Below are 19,139 nucleotides of genomic sequence, written 5' to 3' on the forward strand. Positions count from 1 at the left end.
TGTCTACTTTGAATGCTTATCAATTCCCAACCTTATCAGTAGGAACTGTAGATGTCCCACCTGACGAAAGCGCTCATCGATCTTCATGATCTTCATACCTTACATTCTCTCGCTGAGTAGTGCCGCTGTGCGGAGCGAGCGACGCTACAATGAAGTTGAGTGACTGCTCGAATCGAGCTGCAGAAGAAGTTGGCTTCGCACAACAAACCGAACTTGTTCGGTCGCGTGCTGCTGCTGCAGATAGTCTTGAGACGTGGATCTTTGTGGACGGTTGGCGCTTAGTTTCGGCGGGTGTTGTTTCTTTTTCAACGGATTCAAATACGCGTTCCGACGAATGCTTTGGGATTTATAATGAAAATAGGAACGTCGATCGTGTTGAATTAGAATCTCAGAAAGAGTGTTTGTCAGTGGAAATAGTGCTGCTGTTCGGAGCATGTGAGAAATTACTAAATGATAAAATCCATGATTTATGGATCAAGTGTGGCGTGAAGCTGGGCAAAAAAAATTGATGCAGTAAAGAGCAAAAGTGATAAGGGAAAACATGGTTTAAATAAAACAAGTGTACCTATCAAAGTAAAGCAAAAAGTGTTTAAGGCGAAGTTTTATTTTTTGAAAATAAAAGGCGGGCAATTGAATAAGAAGAACTCGAAACATATCGTTCCTGCTACTGGCGGAAAGACGGGACGGGAAGTGCATTGGATTTTCTCATCATTCGTCTGGGCACGACTGGCTGCGTGAGAGGTCACGCCGTGAAGGAGTTTTTGGATGGATGTTTACCGTGCAGGCCACAAGTGCAGTGTAGACCTACCTACTTATCAGTGTTTCGAACGGAATTGCATCAGAGTGGATAATTTTACAACGTAAAACGGCAAAGAAAAGGAGCAATGTAAATGCTGATTTGAAGAAAGGAATAGTCGAAAGGAAACAATGCTCGTGAATATTCATCTATAGTCTATGAATGATCTTTGAACAATCATTGTTCATTGGCATTGAAATAAGTCTGTTACATGGATAAATAAGGTGAGCTACAGTGTATTTAAATTACAGTTTTTTCTTAATTAAACCAAAATTAATCTACAATGTTCTGAAAACTCGGATGTGAACATGTACATTATGTGGAAGATTTTGATTTGAAAAATGTCTGGAAAAATAAACTTTGATTGAACCCATAATTATTCTGGTATATAAACACTAGGGGAAGGTGTTCGATTGTCGGCACCCCGACGTAACTTTTGTCAGATAACAGATATGGATATTTTGACATATGTCATGAATGCGCTGTATAAGCGGTATAAGCAAAATCTTTTTGTGCCGGCCGACTACCGATCCAAACAGATGCCAATTAGAGGTTTGCGCCGGTCCTGAAAATCAGCGGCGGCGGCGTTTGTCAGAATTTTAGTCGGCGGCGGCGGCGTTTTAGCCGAAAGCCATTTTAGCCGGCGGCTTGGAATTTCCAAGGAAGCACTTTGAAATTGGATTTTTTTTAATTTTGAAAAACATTATTCATTCGATAGAATACCTTTTTCTGCGATACAACATATTTTTTTCATACTCATACCTAAATTTTATGTTTAAAATCTATTTGAAAAGATTTTGAAAATTTGACTGCTTGGCAGTTAGCTCACAGGTTGACAGCTCGGCCCATATTAAAATCAAGTTGAAGGTGTTCAATACGCAAAATTATTAGGTTTTTCGAAATTAATAGTTCCCGTGCACTAAAATTCATAAAATTTTGGATTTAGGCTCAGTTTTTAAAAAAGATTCAAGATATGTAACAATCTCAATACCCATAAAAAAAGCAATATCCAAGAAAAATTGTTTGGTATTTCCTTCGGAAATTGATTGGAGTTTACATGTAAATTTTTTCATAATTTTTATTTTGTTTTAATAATCATCAAGCAAGTAGAAAATCATCGAGCCGAATTGCATTTGCTGAAATGAACGTTTGGGTGAAACGGTTATACATAGGTAAACAGTTTGGCCGAAAATTTCATTTAGTCAAAGCGACATACGACCGAGTTGGTAATTTGGCCGAAAAAGCACTCTTCCCTAACACGTCGTTTGGCTGACTGATTGTTTGGCCGAAAATGTAATTCGGTCGAAATGGTTGTTGACAGAGAGAGGGCCATTTGATCAAAAATGTCATTTGGTTCAACGGCCAAATGTTGATTACTGAACGGGTTATATGGTCAAACACATCCACCTGTTTGGCCAAATAACATTTTCGGCCAAATGGCCTTTCTGCCAAACGACCATTTCGGTAAAAAAAAACCCTTTTAACCAAATGACTTTTTTGGCCAAACGATATTGTCAGCCGTATGTTCATCTCAGAATTTTTTTTTTGTTTGACTAAAAATGACATTTGGCCGATAGCGACAAATTGCCGAAAGGCACATTCGGCCGAACTGGTAATTTGACCGATAAGTTGTTTGCCCTAACAGTTCATTTGGCTGAAAATGTTATTTGACCGAAATAGTCGTTTGGCCGAAAATGTACAAATCGTTGTTTTTCAGAAAGAGCCACTTGACCTGAAAGTGTCCGTTCTGCAGAACAACCATTTCGACCAAACGGCATTTTCTGCCAAATAACCTATTCGGCTGAACGGCTTTTTTGGGAGAATGACCAATTCAGCAGAACGACACTCAAATACTGTTCGGCCAAATGATTTTCGGCAAAATAATGTTAGTCTAGATGGGCTTCAGCCAAATGGTTTGTTTGGTCAAACTTTCAGCCTTAGCTACAAACAATTTAAGCTATATAAGCTATAGGGGACTATTCTTGGTCATATAAGCACTTTATTCACCTTCAACGTTTGTTGGCTTTCTGCAAAAAGACTCTTCTCCGTTCAAAAATTCTGTTTCTACGAGTATTTTTTCAGATTTCAACGGGGAATCCTCTGAAATTTACATTTGAAGTTTTCTAACGAGACATTGTATTAAATTTTGAAGGAAATCATTGGTACAGTAATATCCCGATTTTATGCTTGAACGGTACCCGTTATTACTTGTCAAAATTGCTTACAGAATATGTCCCAGGTACTCAGAAGTCGTACTAAACTACAGGCGGTGAAAGTTATTTCATGAAAATCAATGTTGTTTGTGGTATTATTTACGAAAATAAAAAGAATGATAAAATTTTTTGGGTTGATAAAATCGGGTCGAAAACGTGATAAAATCGGGGGTAGACAAAATCGGCGAGTGACAAAATCGGGTCAACACTGTATTTCCATGAAAAAATCTCTGGAGCTCTAACACTATGTTCTAGGGATCAATTGAAAAAATCTGCGGAAATTTCACTGAATCTTCGGAATTTCCACGGAAAATTCTGCGGACCACCGGTGTATCAAATTTTCAGCCATAACGGAAACAGTTCATATTTTTCCCTTTTTAATGGTTTTTTGGGTGTTCCGACAATCGACCACCTTTTTATAAATGGCACAAAATCAACACCTAACGAAACTATTTTTTTTAATTTTCTGAGGGATAAAATAAATCAAATTTCTTCACCAGTTATTAGCTTATGCCTATAGGCTTCCAATGGGGCCCTCCTTAGCCGTGCGGTAAGACGCGCGGCTACAAAGCAAGACCATGCTGAGGGTGGCTGGGTTCGATTCCCGGTGCCAGTCTAGACAATTTTCGAATTGGAAATTGTCTAGACTTCCCTGGGCATAAAAGTATCATCGTGCTAGCCTCATGATATACGAATGCAAAAATGGTAACCTGGCTTAGAAACCTCGCAGCTATTAACTGTGGAAGTGCTTAATGAATACTAAGCTGCGAGGCGGCTCTGTCCCAGTGTGGGGATGTAATGCCAATAAGAAGAAGGCTTCCATTGGTATGCAAATATCACGACTTTGTTCAATTGGACGGAAGTTAGGAATCAAGAACAAGGGTGCCGACAACCGACCACCTACACCTACATATTTTTGCCTTTCTCGCACAACAAAGTTGCTATCCTTCACTCCAAAATCGAACTTTTTATAAAAGTATCGGAGACCCATGATGTTATATACCAATCGACTTAGCTCGTCGAACTGAACAAATGTCTGTCAGTCCGTGTGTATGTGTGTGTGTGCACACGAAAACCGAAAAACATTAGCAATTTTTCATATAGTACTTCTTAACCGATTTTCTCGCAACAAGTTGCATTCGACGGGGGACAAACCTTAGTTGATCACTATTGAAAATAATTACGATCGGTCATTGCGTTCAAAAGTTATGAAAAAATGGTATGTAGCACCATATCAGCTTGGTTGGTTGAATGTGTATCACACTAAGGCGAAATCAAACGAAGGAATCGAGAAAGGGATCGTCACCGCTAGGTGGATTAATCTGGGTTTTATTGTATCTTCTTGCCTTTCTCGTATTACTAATTATACGTAAAGGCTATAGGATCATTCCAAAACCGAACTTTTGATAGAAGGCTCGGAGACCCGTAGTGTTATATATCATTCGACTCAGCTCGACGAATTGAGGTGATGTCTGTATTTTTTTTTTATTCGTGTATTTATTTGGTAGGCACTCTGTGTTTTTAACCGCTACTGTGCCGTGATCTACTGTACTGTGGTACTCTCTGCTGTACAGAGTCCACACAGAATCTATTTTTAGATGTTCATAATTCGTTATTGTTGTCATTGCCAGTCCATCTCATCGTGAGTCCATTGTGTTCTTTTGTTCATTTGGTGAAATCCAGTGATCGTTGCTTTGTTCGGTTACCATTAATCGAAGAACGTTGGAGGAATGCCTCCGAGAAGAACAGTTTTTGTCAGTCGTCATTAGGCAGCCGTGTTGGCGAGGCGCGTTCCCCAGAATGCCACCGTACGGACTGCGCTCCTGGCGACTGACAAGGGCTTGGTGGAGGGGCTGGGAATCGAACCCATGACCATTCGCTTATGAGGCGAATGTGCAGCCAACTACGCTACGGGACCCTCCAGGTGATGTCTGTATGTATGTTCAAAAAATGTGAGACACTCTTTTTTGTACTTAGCCTTATCCGATTTGCTTGCAGCAGGTTGCATTCTATGCGGAATCCTGCCTTATTTCGCTATGGAAAATTGGCCCAATCGGCCATTTCGTTCCGGAGTTATTATTAAAAAACATACATTTTTTTTTTCATTTTTTCCCAAAAAATCAAAATCGTGTTTTTTAAACGGCTGCAATGCATTCAAATTAATGCAAATAATTGTGAAATGATGGAAATAACTGGATCTATTCCCCTAAAGTACAATTTTGACCTATAGTGCTTTTTGGATTATTCTGTTTTTTTTTTTAATTTATAGTTGCAATTTGTTCACAACAACGCGAACAAAAAAAAAACAAATTATTCTTAATATTGCGAGCTATTATTTAGGACCCGAGTGAGTTGAAATTGATTTCGAATATATGAGGTTACTGTTTGTAATGATTTCACACCTGAAACATTTTTGGATACATCCGTGCCAATGAATACTTTTTTGGAAAAAAACGTACAATGATAATATTTTCAACGGTTCCTTTAGGTTTCGCCTGAGACTGCGGGCCGTTAACTTATGTTTTAGTTAAATGTTCATAATTTTTAGTAATTATTTTCTAATCGTGGCTTTTTGCCTCAGGACTCTATTTTGTGCGCTAGTACATATTATCCCAGAATATACATCCCCGGTGTGGTGCCTATTTTTTCCACGCAAAAAATCAATTGAACGCATTAGCTTTAGTTTGATTTACATTAACGAGGTCTAGCACGTATTTCAGTGTGCTAGTCTACGCTGATGATCTGAAGATTTACTTGGTTGTCAAGACAATAGAAGATTGTTATCGACTACAAGGGCTATTGAATACCTTTGCTGAATGGTGTAAACTGAACAAACTTGTTGTTAGCGTTGACAAATGTGTGGTGATTACGTTTCATAGACTGAGAACTCCTATCACGTTCGAATACAGCATTGACGGAAATGCCCTCGAGCGCGTCGATCAGGTCAGCGATTTGGGCGTTCTTCTGGACGCAGGACTTACATTCAATCAGCACATTTCTTCCATTATATCCAAAGCTTCACGTCAATTGGGATTCATCACGAAAGTGTCCCGTGATTTCACCGACCCTCATTGCCTCAAAGCACTTTATTGTGCATTAGTACGACCAATACTGGAAAACTCAGCTGTTGTGTGGACTCCTTACCATCTATTGTGGATTGCCAGAATTGAAAGCGTTCAACGAAGATTCATCCGCATTGCGCTAAGAGATCTACCATGGAGAGATTCGCTAAATCTTCCTCCGTACGTAGAGCGTTGTCGGCTTCTGGGACTTGATACGCTGCTTCGACGCCGAAAGATTCAGCAGGCTTCACTAGTTGCTAAAATATTAATAGGTGAGATTGATGCTCCTGAACTCCTGTCCCGCATCGAATTCCGTACCATTGGTAGACAACTGCGATCTTCGTCTTTGCTGATGACCAGATTCCATCGAACGACATACGGATTCCACGAACCGCTTACATCGTGTGTTCGAATTTTCTCTTTAGTAGACGATCTCTTCGATTTTGGGGAAAATAGTAGATTGTTCATTAGTAGGGTAGAAAGGTCCGGAAGATTAAATTAGTTATCTAAGACATTCATGTAGACTGCTGGCAGATGAATTAAATATATAATAATAATAATAACAATAATCAAAGCCCGTAAAGATTCCTGGATATACTTTATATTCCAAAAAGTGCTCAATGGTGTAGGATGATTTTTCGAAAAGTCTAGAAGTTTTTAATAGTTTCCGCTCTTCCATGAAATTGTTTCAAGTTTTCTGGAAGTACGTAATTATTTCTGCTAGTTCAGGGAGGCTCAGAGAATTAATAGAAATAAAATAATTTACTGTCCGGCAGACTAAGCTGAGATTAGGGCGCTTGTTCCAATCTAGGTTATCAAATTATTATTGTAAATATCTGCGTAAACAGTAGTTAGGTTATAAATTAAAATTACAACAATTCAAAATAAAAAATAAAATAAAAAAGTTGGAGGGCCAAGAGGCCAACAAAAAAAAAGAAAATAGGGTAAATCACTACTTGGGCCTATGGACCCGGTTCCCGGCTCACTGCACATAAAACTTATGATTTATACTGTTTGGAAGTTGTAGGATTATGAATGATAATTTTAAAAATGTCTCCTACTTATCTCGCACAATACTCACTATTTTTCAAATATTTATTTTACTCCTAATTGGTCTAATTATAGAAAATAAAAATGTAGATTTCAAACTTTCGCTCTTCGTTGCAACACCACTGAGCCGGAGTGATTCTTTCCACTTTTACAAAACGGTATCATCGAATAAACACCTACCTGAAAATCGTTACAGTACTCGATGCAACCATTGCTTGAAGCTGTTAATCACCACACCATAATTCTAAACACACGCACTTTAATTCTACCTATTTGTTCGTTTCACTAGAACTTATTTAAACATATTAGAACCCGACTAGAAGGTCATATCAAAATTATATCAACCTATGTTATTATGTTATGCTAAATTTTTATAACAAAATTTGTTAGAAACATGGTGCAGGATGTTGTTAAAATATCAAAATTTCTATCAAAAATTACACTACTGGAAACAAAAAGCTATCAAATTTTGTTACATTTTTATCATAAAAATAACAAATTTTGATAAAAATTTATAACATAATCAGATACAAAATATATTGTTTATGTGCAGTTGGAATTTTTTACAGGTCGTGATAGGTCTCCAGATTGTGATCAACAATCAGAAATTTTTGTTTTAATATGTACAAGAATATTTTTCGAGAACATGAAACTAACAACATTGCAATAAAGGCAACCTTTTCGAATTATATCAGCATTGTGATATCTATGGCTGGAGGACTTTGCTACATCTATTTTAATTGCCTACTTTTGGGCAATTCGGCGTTAAGCATTTTTTTAAATCATATTATGATAAAATCCTGTTACAACATTTGAAAGATAATGCTGCTTAGAACAAAATTGTATAAAAATAAGTTATAAATATCACAATATGTTAAAACTGTGTTCAGTTTCTGTTATGCTCTTCTAGTCGGGAATACATTTTAAAATGTATCCTAAAACCGAACAAAAAATCACCTCGGCCTAAAAACTTCTAGCCGCACAGTGCTGCCAAAAGGCCAGGAACCTTTTTTAGTATGAAAATAATCCGTCATCGTTAATATGAAAACTGTCTAATACGTTGATGCTGTCATATTATTTATGATTATCTCGATCTCAAAAAGTGAAATAAATATTTTTTTTAAATGTTTGGGAGGAATTTTGAACTCTTCTTAAACAAATAAAAATTATTATGAATAATACCATCTGGCATCACGTTGTCGTGGAACGCGCATATTTTTGTTTACATCGCATTTCCTACCGTCCCGAGAGAGAGAATGAGAGCAAGATGTTGAGAGAATGAGTAAAATATTGGCGATTAAAGGTTGCATGAAGAAGAAGAAGTCGAAGGATGATATTAGAAAAATATTGCACGGGGAAGCATACGGAAATTTTTTTCAAACTCTTCTCAAAAATTCTAGAAGCAATTTAATTAAAAACGGAATGCAGTACGGGGTTGGACTTTTCTTATACTGATGTATCAAGTATGATATCATAAAAAAATTTAAAATCGAAAAATTGCGTTTATTATGCAGTAGAAGGAAAGTCCAACCCCGTACTGCTAACCGTTTTTAATTAAATTGCTCCTAGAATTTTTGAGAAGAGTTTTAAAAAACTTCCCGTATGCTTCCCCGTGCAATATTTTTCAGATATCATCCTTCGACTTCTTCTTCTTCATGCAACCTTTAATCGTCAATTGCGTATGTCGATGAGACTTGGGGTATGCCGGAAAAGCCATTCGCTGAGACTGAAATCAGTGCTGCACCTTGCTAATTTAAATCAAATAAAAGCTTTTTCAATCGATGTTTAGCAAGAATAGATATTTTTTCAAAAAAGGTTAACCCCATTGCAGTATTATACGGCCCACAAAATTCAGGAAAAGTTGCTCCTTGTCATAAATATTAATTAAATAATGCAGTCGTACGCATGTTAGGCCGGGAATGGAGTAAGAAACCCTAAATGAATTTAAACCAAGTAAAAAAAACGCTTTTCCGTTTTTAATATGGAAATCTTGAATTTGATCAAAAAATAGTTGCCCTTATTAAAGACCGTCATAAACTCTGCACAACGCAAATATTTTTACGGGGGTAATTCAATTGACTAAATTATGTTCAAAAATTGGCACTTCATTCGATCGTTGAAAATTGGATTTATTTCGATCTTCGTCACAACCATAGGATTATTATTGCTATAAATTGAGCAGCAAGTTTATGGTGATTGCTGTCATAAATTTTCGATAAGCATTAGATAAATCCAAGAAGCATGGAAATTGTTACTTTGGCATAAACTACGAAAAATCGTTAACCCCATGTTAAAATTTTTTCCTTTTGTCAATATAAAATTGTATGACCGAAGGTTATTATGAACTCTATACAAATATCTTTAAAATTGAAGGAATTTGATGTCATTCAAGTTCCCCAAGTTCACGAATTAGAGAAAACGATTGAACCGACTGACCTTTTATCTGATCACGCACGCCCCATTATTATTTATTATTTGCATACCCTATAATTTGATGTTGCATTCTTTTTTTTGCTCGCCACAAGCCACGAGAACGGTCATGCCAGAAGGAAAAGCTTTTCAGTCGCTAGTCGTGATATGTGAGGGAAGAAAGAACCTATCATATTCCTCCGAGTCAAGCTCGGTCCTACCCCAAACGCGATCTCCATCCTCACGATCAGCACACGACGGAAAATCCCCGGAAGAAAAATCAACCAGTCTCTCTCCCCCCGACAACTTCGAAGTAATTTCGTTCGGGCGGCAGGTCTGGTGATTTATGCATTTTTGCTTTTCAAAATGCTATACGACATGATGGGATGCGGATTGGATAGCACATGTCGATACTGTTGTCGAGTTGTACGTAGGAGTAATTCAACCGATAGTGGACCCCCTTCTTCAGACAGAAGCCATGATATTCAAAACAGTTCAATCCTAAATAGAAAGTAGCAAATCCTACCCCCAATCCATGACACGGAGGCTTCTTACTTTAGTTGGATATTCCTTCCGTTGCGCTCTTGAATTAATGCATCTAATTAATGCAATTTCCGACAGACTGTTTCTTTAAATGTGGAAGAATTTCCCTTGAGAATTTATTTTGAAATTTCGAATATTTTGAAAATTCGATACTGTTTTCCGCGGAAATTTGGAAAAAAATGCCACAAAAAAATCAGCAGATTTTCTCGTGTAATTTTGGAAGATTTTACTGTGAAAACTCTAAGAAAAATTTCATGTGGGAAATCAGAAGAACGTCATGTGGAAATTCGGAAGAGAACTTTGAAAAACTTCCCTTGGAAATGCGGCAGAATTGTCTGTAAATAATTTGACAGAAATCCCCATGGAAATTCAGAAGAATGTAGGGTGTAATTTTGGAGGAATTTACAGTGGACAACTGGTCAAATTTTCCGTGGAATTTTTGAAATACATATTTGCAACGGAAATTCGGAAGAAATTTTGTAGACATTTCAGAAAAAATCCTTAGAAGTTTAATCCATGGGAAATGTTCCATATTCCATCTCAAAAATAAGAAACAAACCAAATTCCTTTTCATTGCTTTGTTTTTGATGGGATGAAAATATGAGCTAAGGGATGAAGTGCGAAACCGTTCCCCTAATTTCCCACAGATTCAAAAAAATCCTGAACAAAATCGAAAAAGCGAATTAAAAAAAAAATCTGGACAATACCGAAAAAGGTAAAATTTGAAACAAATTTATAATAAACGTCCGAATACGTTTCAATGATCCAATTGTAAGTTACAATTGTATAGTATAATTGTATAGTATAATTGTATAGTATAATATAATCAAACATTTGGACGCATTTTATGACTTTTGATTTAGGTGACATTATTCCAAGTGTTCATGAGGGTTTTTAATCGCAAACTATAGCTTCTAATATTCGGCATACGCCAGTTTTAGATAAATAAAAAGTAGATCGTACATTTAAACAGCAATAAGTATGGACCAAACTGAAAACGTTGAAGAGACATGATCTCTAATTTCAATGCATATTTTCATTGGCAACAGCATTTTCTAGATTTGTTTTTCCCTGTAGATAGCGTCAACAATCAACATGCAGCTGAGGAGCCACTCAACGTGGCTATTCCACGATTCCACTTGATACAGTCTTTGAAACCTTGAAGTCTTCGAAAACCGAATGAAAAAACACAATGATGCTTCCAGCAGTCTACAAAAACTCTTGTGGTCGAAGTCAAATTAAAAAGACATTTTGGTTCGTTTGTTTGTTGTTTGTTTGAAAATAACCAAAACAATACAGGCATACCTCGATAGTACGTACACCTCCGTAATTTTGGTGTACGTACTATCGAAGCGTACGTACTATCGAAGCAAAAAAATACCGAACAAAAAAAAATTTTTTTTTCGCTTTCTATTTATTTGGGAGTGGAGTAATGTTTATAAAACTGATCGGAAGCCAAAATTTTGATAGAAGGCTCTGTATTCTAAGCGAATTTATATTTGATATAGTACACAACGGACCAGCATGACTCAGATTTTTCTTGGTGGTGCCTACATATTGCATTGCGCAAACTTATCGTCCTTGTATAAATGTGAAGCTATTGTTTTTATGAAATATTGTATGTTAATGCTTCGGAACATCCATAAACTACGTGATATTCGTGACGTTTTAAAGATATGTTACATGACATCATGCATAATTATGCATGTTACTACAAAAAGTAGCTGATCACAACATTTTTACGTGACGTATTTTATGGAATCCACCTATAGATTTTATGTAAATGAAAAGCTCTAAGGTTGTCCTGCGCTGTCACTGTCGTTGCGATTTTATTGGCTCTATTGATGCTTCCTTACCAAAGCGACAAAGTGTCAGCTATAGCAGCAAACGCATCGCGTTGATTTGAAGGAACCTTCATTATGATTCGTAATTATAGGGTAACTGTCCTATTTTGGACCCCTAGAGGAAGTTCATCCCAATATATGCTTATATCTATTGAAATACAGGTTCGATATGGGCGGAAATGACACCATTTCAAAGACGAAAGTCTTATTTATGAAATAGAAATTCAAAATTAGCTTCAGTTATTGATAAATCAGTAAAATTTGCCATTTTCTGAAATGAAAATATTCTTAGTTTTGGACCCCCAAAAGAACACATTTTGGACACCCCCAATCTAGTCTCTTCAAAGTCGAATTTCTAATTTACCCTGGTAAATTGAGTGGAAGCCAAGTCTTATCTTTCTATTGGCATGCATCAATGAGAAGATTCCTGCGTTTTAAATTCACAATTTCGACAAAAACTTGTTGTGTACGTTCTGAGATTTTCAGTGATGTATACTTTTAAGCGTAACGCATTGTAACACTCGCCTTCTTGAACAAACTAATTTCCTCGAAATTTCATCTAAATATCGCTTTTTCGCACGGGAAACCAGTGAAATAGATGCTGAACAATATTAATTTCCTGAAGCCAATGGGGGAATTAGCAGAAGCATTGTTTTTAGTTCAGAAATCAGAAAAATGTCGCCAGGAGGGTCCAAAATGTGTAGGGGTCCAAATCAAGTTGGCTACCCTATACAGAAGTACATTACACTAATATGAGTATAAAGATAAAAACAAAAAGTGCGACGTGGGATAATTTTTGGCATCATAACCACTATTCAATACATTCTCGGCCAAACATAAAGATACTTTTTTTTTGAAAATGTGTGCTTGTTCTTCAGGAAACTAAGGAATTACTCCATGAACACCCTCTGAAATTCTACTAGAATTTTTTTCGTGTTTTAGTTTGAAGTTATTTCAAGATTTTATTTGTAATTTGTTTTGACATTCATACATATTTTCCTCTGAAAATTCCTTAGGAAATTCATTCAAAAATCTTCTTATTTTCATATTTCTCCTAGATTTGTTTCAGATATTCTTCTAGGTTTTTTTTCGAGAATATCTCCAGGAAATTCATAGCTGAATCCATCAAGATTTTTTGAAACTCAAACTCAAACCAAGAAACACACAGCGATTTTTTTTTCAAAAATAACTTTAAGAAATTCTTCAGGAATTCCTTTTGGATACTCCTATTAATTCTGAAAAAGGAACTTCCCGGAGCAGTTATTGAAGGAATTTTCTGCAGAATAATTTGAGAAAATTCTGTGGTAATTCCGAAACGATTTCCCGGATAATTTTTGATGTAATTTCCGGGGAAATTATTGGCGGATTTTTTGGGAGAATACATGGAGGAATTTCTGAAATAATTTTCGGGGTTATTGTTTTAAGATATTGCTGCAAATTCCTGGAAAAAATCTCGGAAAATACTGAAGGGCATTTTGGATGATTTTTTATAGAAATTTTAAGCGAAGTACCGTAGAAATTTCGAGAATGGCCTAAATAATTTCCAGAGGAATTTCAAGGGGAATTTTTGTAGGTAATTCCGAAAGAGTTTTGACCAGTGGTGGATATCTGTGAACTATGTTCACAAAACCCATGCCATGCAAAATACTCGCGAACACTTGTTTTGCCTTTTCCTGACTACCTACTCGCAGAGAAAACAGAAAAGCGAACCCCGAAGAATGTTCGTGGAGCTTCGCGAGTCATTGGGGTTAATTTACAAAATGTCATAAACCAACATCGGAACATAATTCTCATGGAAGTTCAAGCAAGAACACATTTGTTCATTGTTACTGTGCTTATGTGAGGTGAAATTTATCCATTTTGTTCGAAGTAACCACAAATACTCGCGATCGTGATTTTTACTCGCGAAAAAAATACTGCCCTACTTTTTGTCTTTGCTCTGCCCGTACTCGCGAACAAAGCAGGCAATGCAGGCAGTAGGTTCGCGCGAGTATGGCATTTCTGGTAGGCCTAATTACACTCTTTTCTTACTCGTGAAGCGAATATCTCCAGCACTGGTTTTAGCGAAATTTAATTTTTGTAGCCAGATGAATTTGCAGACGAATTTTGCAAGGAATTTCCAAGAGAATTCCCGAAGATAAAAAACGGAAACAATTTTCCGGGAGAGTTCTTGGATGAATTTCTGGAAGAATTCCTGGGGCGTGAGTATCAAGGGCTTCCACGTGAGTTTCTGAAGAAAATCCGGAAAGACCTCGAAGTAATTAAGTAACTCCAGAGAGAATGCCCGAAAGGGGTTTACATAGGAATTTCTGAATGATTTTCTGGTGGAAGTTCTGGGAAAGGGGATGTGAAAAATTCTAAGAGAATTCCTAAATGAATTGCTGAATGGAGGGTATATTTGGAAGGATTAACGGAGACATATTTGGCTATAATTTAAGATGGATGTCGGGAGAAATTTCGTAAAAATTCGCGGAGGAATTCCTAGAGGAACTTCCGGAGGAATTCCTGAAGGAACTTTCAGAGAAATATCGGGAAAGACTCCGGTAGGAATTCCCGGAGAAACTTCCGGAGGAATTCCTGGAGGAATATCCAGATAAATTCCGGAAAACTTGTAATACACGAAATTGATTCACGCTGACTCACGCCGCCGCCAATCACCACCACGCCACGCCACTGGCACTGGCTGAATATGATCTATCACGGTCGATAGAATATCAAGTTAAATCATGTATGGAATTTTCGACCAAACTACCAAGGTATCCCAGGGAGAACCCTTGGGAGAAACTACTGTTCTATGATAAACTTCTTCGGAATTCTCAGTAAGACGTCTCAGAGGAAATTTTCCACCAAAAATTTTAGTAACGCTGCTAATTTGTTTCTCAAGAAAAAAAAATGTTACCGACAATAGAATGAAACTAAACTTAATGTAAACTAAATGAAACAGTAAAATATCTTCCCGAAAATTCTATTTTATGAATCACCATTTCCATGATGAAATTAATTTACTCTTCGGGGAAATATTTTCTGATTTATCAGGTGAACTAATGAATGGGGAAGGGTTCTAGAACTGAAACTAATTTCCTTGATAGATAAAATCATTCATAAACATAATAATTGTTCAATTAAGTGGATAGCTAATCTGCTTTCTAAGACAATCATACCCATAAAATTGTATATATTGCTGGTAACACTCTTATGCCGATGACATACTCACACGAGTGCGTGTGCGAACGCGTCCAAGACAAAAGAATTCCTCTTGCTGGTATTCTGCTTTATGAGGGCTTGGACGCGCTCCGCATCGCTCAGCTGTTTCAGATGTTCCTTCAATTGTTTAAAATGATAGTATAATATGTGTTAAGTAAGACTGGCAAACATTTATGATACGCTGCTTTTTCAAAGTTTTGCTACTAAATTCCTTATAAGCTCACGATGGTGTTTAAATCAGCTGTGAAATTATTGCGTAACATATGAAGGACCCCCGCATGTGCCATGATCAAAGCATTTTCAAATTTTTACTAAAATCGTAAAGATAATTGAAAGAAAAAAATTTTTTTTTTCTTGTGTACGTACTATCGAGGTAAAATGTACGTACAATCGAGGGTACGTACTATCGAGGGTACGCACTATCGAGGGTACGTACTATCGAGGTATGCCTGTATTGTCGGGTTCACATTCAGTAGACGATCTTAGTTCCCTGCCATCTGCAGTAAACGTATCACATTTTGCAAACCCGAACCCGATTCATAAATTCCTTTCAAACCCGGACCCGACCAGAACCCGAAATGAAAAATCTTCACTTGTCATAAGACGAGTTTGTACAATCCCATTGAATTCCACCACTTAGTTGTATCTTGACAGATACGTATTTCGACCTCAACAGTAAGGCCGTCTTCAGTGTCTCGTACTTGACTCGACTTAAAGTCTTAATAAAGACTTAAAATCTTAAGAAATGTCTCTTCCCCGTGGAAACTTGATGTTGCCGAGAGCTTGGAAATCTACCAACAGGTATATACGCGTTTGTTGAATAAAGATCAACGAAATGGTAGCCTCTGGCTCTTCAAGTTTATATCCAAGTATTAGGCGCAACAAGTTGAAGTAAGCACCGTAGTAAAATAATTTAATGAACCTAAATAAGTTAATGTAAGCCCAGTATGAATAGTGTAAGCTGCAATAATTTTCTTCAAGTCGAGTCAAGTACGAGACACTGAAGACGGACCATAGAGTAGTGGAAATCAATGGAATAATACAAACTCGTGTTATGACAAGTAAATACATTCCACTAAAAGCCTAAAATAATTTTCGTATCAACGTCATAACGCTCATGCTCATGCAATTACTTGATTTTTGTAAAACTGATCTAAATTCTACAAATATTTTCTTTATACTCAGAATTACTTGACGCGCTTAAGGACTGGATTGGGAGGCACTATTGATATATAAAAATACATAAATTAACAATTTTATTGATTCATTGAGGTTTCCAGTTAGCCTTGTGAGCAAAGGCGTGGGATTGCCAATCCGGAGATGGCGAGATGGCGATTCTCGATCCGGTATAGGAAGTTTTCGGGTGGGAAACATTCTCGACACCCTGGCGGGCATAGAAAAGCTTTCAATTGATAACTGAAGAAATGCTATAAAAGTTGAAAAGTAGACCAAGTTCCAGTGGGAATGTACGGCCGTAGAGGAAGAAGAAGATTGATTTAGAAACCTTGCAGTTAATATCTGTGAAAGTGCAACAAGAAGAAATGCCATGAATGCTATCTTCAATATATTCCCGAGTGAGGTGTCCACTATTGGCAAGGAGTCTTCAGAGCAGGTCTTTTATAAACTATCGTCAGTAAATGTTAGTGCTACTAACAAAACAAAACAGGCATCCGCTTTGTAACCAATCCTCGACAACGGAACGTATCGAATGTGATGGTTTGGTGTCGTTGTTTGTGAACACCGGCTGCGCCGTCCCGGTACGTAGTTCTTCACTACAATGGAAATTTATGATGGGAAAATAATAAATGAAATTACTTACGTGCCACCACCCTTATCTGCACGTCAAAGAGCTGCTAAAATCCCGCGGCAATTGGGAAACGTCGGGAACATACCATTTTATGAGCGAGCAAAGCAGTGGAGCGCGTCATAAATCTTACGACCGCGACCGTGCAGCTGTCTACATGGTGCGAATATATGCGGTCGGAAAACGATCTTTGCTACGAGGAAAACCAACCAATGATAGTTTTCATTTTTTCTACACAACTCTGCACATTGGCGCTGAACGGTTGTGAAGTCATTAGTAAAACAATATGTTCGAAAAATTTATATAGTTTGACCACTTTTTTCTCGAACGAAGGAAAAATCTTTCTTTTCTCTAATTCATATACTTGAAATAATTATATGAACAAAAAATTCATAAATAAAATGGCTTAATTCGACCTACGTAAAAAGTATCATAAACTGATCATAAGAAAGACCATACCAGATATCACTGCTTGATGAATTGATGAACTATAAATGGTTTCTTCCACCGAGTTTTGTTTTCTCGCTTATTCTGTTCTTGCCCTCGATTGGCATTCGTAGGCAACGCTTGAACTCCAATCCTGACCTTGAGCATAGACAGTAATTGTTGAACGTATTTCAATTGAGTGAGTTTTGTGCTTAACATATATGGAAAGTGCTATCATTAACGTTACTCGGCATACATACTGTCAGTGGGGGTCAAACCTAAATTAACTTTTAGAATATTTCAAATTGATGCATACATATATGTTGCCTTATGGTTGCACTATGTTCCCGAAGCGAAGACGTTGATCAACTCATAACTGATTGTTGACATATAAGTCAAACTCAAATACAATGATCGGCCACATTTTTCGTTACATGGTTTTATAAAACACATAGGAACCTGGTACAGGTTACTGCTTTCAAGTAAAAGCTTAACTATCATCAAACTACTGATGCAACCCAATCTAAATCACAAAGTTTGGAAATAGGTATGTCAATTCTCCGTGCCTACGGGTTATCGGTTGTTCATGTATCGATTTCACAGTCGCCTGATGACGCGACGTGGGCGAGTGTTTTCCCAAAACAGAATCATTGGGCATCCGGCCTCGACTTCACTGTGGTCAATGCGGCCTGCTGAAGGGAGAAGCGTAACAATAACAGCCACCCATCATCGCTCCTCGGGGTGCCAATTATGGTACGATCATGTGCCTCAATTCGGTGAACCTGCTAAGCTGTGAGTATTAGCCTACTTCACTGTGTTTGTGGCCGATCGTTTGGCTCTGGTGCGGGACGCAAGTAGTCAGTCAGTAGGTTGGCAGGCAGTACGCCGACTCACGTTCATTTATCATTGATGTCTCAATGTAGTCGTCGATTTCTTGAACGATTTCTAATAGTTTGCCATGTTCCGTTGAAGGAGGTATTTAAACGCCGATTCGCTTATTGGTGCACGTTGACGGATTTGGAGCTAGGGAATGACAATGATGTCCGAGCGATTCCGTGCTCGTTCAATTGATCGACTAGTTATTTGTAATATGAGAAATCGGCTTAGCACCGGTTGCCGGCCAATGGGCAAACAGGTTGACCATGTTTCGCCAGTAGATTGGCAAAGCAGCCGAGAGAGGGAAAGAATTAATTTAATCCGGCGTGGTTGACGAACTAGCTTCGTTGGCGAAAGACTAGCGGGGTCGCCCGAGTTGAACGCAATAATCCCGCACCACATTTAAATTGATTAACTTTTACGCGCCACTCACCGGCTAGTTGCCGTAGTGCAGCGGTTCGAGGGACTTGTGTTAATGAGTTTTGCCCAGCATTTTTATCGCTCAATTACTATTCACATTAAATTAAAATCACTTTTCAACACTTGATATGCATACATGAGTGCACCCGCTGGGAGGTCCTGCATTATCAAAAAACTGTTGGTTTGCTTATAATTCTTTTTAATACTACTATGAAGAAACCCGTTTATTTTTGGTTTATGGTTTGTATATTATAAATACTGTCATACAATCGTGAATCCTGAGGCTTACATGAGTCACTCCTTACATTGACTAAACCCCAGACTAAACCTTACCCAGTTTTCAAACCATCTTCAGCCGGGCCTTTTTGGTAATACCATGAACAACAGCTATTAGTCTGAAAACGGAGCAAACTTGGTACATTGATTGATTGTGATTCCTTGATTCAAAGTACATTCGTTGATCCTTTTTCTCGTACTTCACTTTGGAATGTT

The 19,139-nt window shown here is 37.5% G+C and overlaps 1 protein-coding gene across 2 annotated transcripts in view; it reads left to right on the forward strand.

Moving 5' to 3' along the window:
- Positions 1 to 258: 258 nt before the first annotated feature.
- The window catches only part of LOC134212331 (myosin-I heavy chain), a 376,227-nt gene continuing 357,346 nt past the window's right edge, over positions 259 to 19,139 (forward strand). For both annotated transcript variants that reach the window (XM_062690082.1, XM_062690083.1), the window contains exon 1: positions 259 to 1,020. The gene's annotated coding sequence lies outside the window, so the exon portion shown is untranslated. The remainder of the gene's footprint in view (positions 1,021 to 19,139) is intronic.

This window comes from Armigeres subalbatus, chromosome 2 (assembly GCF_024139115.2).
Source record: "Armigeres subalbatus isolate Guangzhou_Male chromosome 2, GZ_Asu_2, whole genome shotgun sequence".
In the NCBI taxonomy this organism is placed as follows: Eukaryota; Metazoa; Arthropoda; class Insecta; order Diptera; family Culicidae; genus Armigeres; species Armigeres subalbatus.